The sequence below is a fragment of the Phalaenopsis equestris genome, unplaced genomic scaffold (assembly GCF_001263595.1).
Source record: "Phalaenopsis equestris unplaced genomic scaffold, ASM126359v1 Scaffold000552, whole genome shotgun sequence".
NCBI classification, from domain to species: Eukaryota; Viridiplantae; Streptophyta; class Magnoliopsida; order Asparagales; family Orchidaceae; genus Phalaenopsis; species Phalaenopsis equestris.
The window spans coordinates 111,456-112,003 of NW_018164992.1; positions in this window are offsets into that span (position 1 = coordinate 111,456).

The window sequence follows — 548 nt, forward strand, 5'->3', positions numbered from 1 at the left end:
ACCCATTTGATGATTTGCAATCAAAAATGGGCTTAATTGGTAGAAACTCATTTCACTTTGCTAAATTATAAGATGATTCCAATAATTATCAAAATTTTGGAAACTTCATTAGCATAAAATGATTTTTGAATTTATGGGTATAACTTTGGAAAACACTGACTTCATACCCTTATAATATTAAAATGATCTTGATAATGATCACTTAAAGTTTTAAATCTTTTTAAAATTAATACACATACTTAATACATTCACTTAGGTCTTAAGGACTTAGTGGTGAACTTAAGTTGAAATCCACTTGTTAAAAGAGGATTAGAAAAATCAACATAATCGAACTTTTTTAAAACACCACAAGTCCAGTTAGGACTAATATTTGGCTAAGTGTTCTTAATAACACTAATTTGTCTCCTAAAGGGTCTTCACCCACATAATTTTCAAATTAAAAAGACAAATGACATTTACCCTATTCTTAGGGATAATCAAGACATCAATATTCACTGAGCATCAGGATATTCAACATGAATTATTAAGCAACATAATAAAGTTTAAAT